Raw genomic sequence first — 1,201 nt, forward strand, 5'->3', positions numbered from 1 at the left:
AGTTTGCCGATGGAGATCTGGTCTGGAAATTGATTTTACCGATTGGGACTAAAAGTTCAAAGTTTGGAAAGTGGTCTCCTAATTGGGAAGGTCCATATCGGATAAATCAGTCTATTCCTGGTAATGCATATATTTTAGAAACCCTCGAAGGGGTTGTGTTTCCCAGAGCGTTAAATGGAAAATATTTAAAGAAATATTACCCTAGTATCTGGACAGATGCATGAAAGTATAAGTGCCGATAACAGTACTATCGGCTAGAATTATGCAAGGGTGTCAATGTCTCATAAAGTGCCGATACAATAAATAAGATTACACGTTCAACAAGGATTGGATAGCTAATATCGCACGCAGGCGAATCTGGTCGGCTTCCTCCATTTCTTTGATATCGTCATCGGCAGCACCCTCCACAGGCTTGAGTTTCTTCTTCATGGCTAAAGCTTTGCGAGCTTGGATATCTCTTTCTTGCTGAAGGGCTTTGACGGCATTGGGTAGCTGGCTTTCTTCTTGTTGAGCATGAGTTAAGGCTGCATCGATTTCTTTCAATTCAGCCAATAGAGCTACCTTCCTTGCTGATAGATCCAAGATTTTCTGCTTAAGTGCAGCACCCGAAGTCTGCAAGTTGACGATGCCCTTGTGCTTCTCATCAGCGATTTGTTTCAGTTGTAGCATCTCTTCTTTGAGTTGAGCTTGAGCTGCTCTATCGGCAATGCGCTGAGCAGCCCGTTGATATTGCAGTTGGCGGCTTTCTAAGTGAGCTGCTGGGAAGAGTACTTCTTCAACATCGGCAGGGACCTGGCCGCGAATTGTTTTGAAAATTGCTTTTGCGGGGTCCGAGTCATCTACCAGTTGGGCGGTACCTTGTTGTAGCAAGTTCAGGAGGGTTTCCAACTTGGATTTAGTCTCTGCCGATATTGTTCCCAGTGCAAGGGAAGAACTTGTCTCCTCTCCATCGTCGTCAGAAATGTCAATGGCAAAGGAAAATAGGCTGTTCGGGGAATCTTGTTCCTGAGAGAGAGAAAAGGAGATCAGTTAGGGGTAAGTATGAGTATTGTAAAATCAGATGGGCTGATTGGTTTACCTGTTTCAAGGCAATTTCCTGTGCTTGACTGGAGGAAGCAACCTGGAGTATGTCGTGTGAGGGATCGGCTGAGCTTGCCGATGGGATATCCTCTGTGACTTCATCGGTGGTGGGCTTTTGAGG

This window comes from Miscanthus floridulus, unplaced genomic scaffold (genome assembly GCF_019320115.1).
Source record: "Miscanthus floridulus cultivar M001 unplaced genomic scaffold, ASM1932011v1 fs_584_1_2, whole genome shotgun sequence".
In the NCBI taxonomy this organism is placed as follows: Eukaryota; Viridiplantae; Streptophyta; class Magnoliopsida; order Poales; family Poaceae; genus Miscanthus; species Miscanthus floridulus.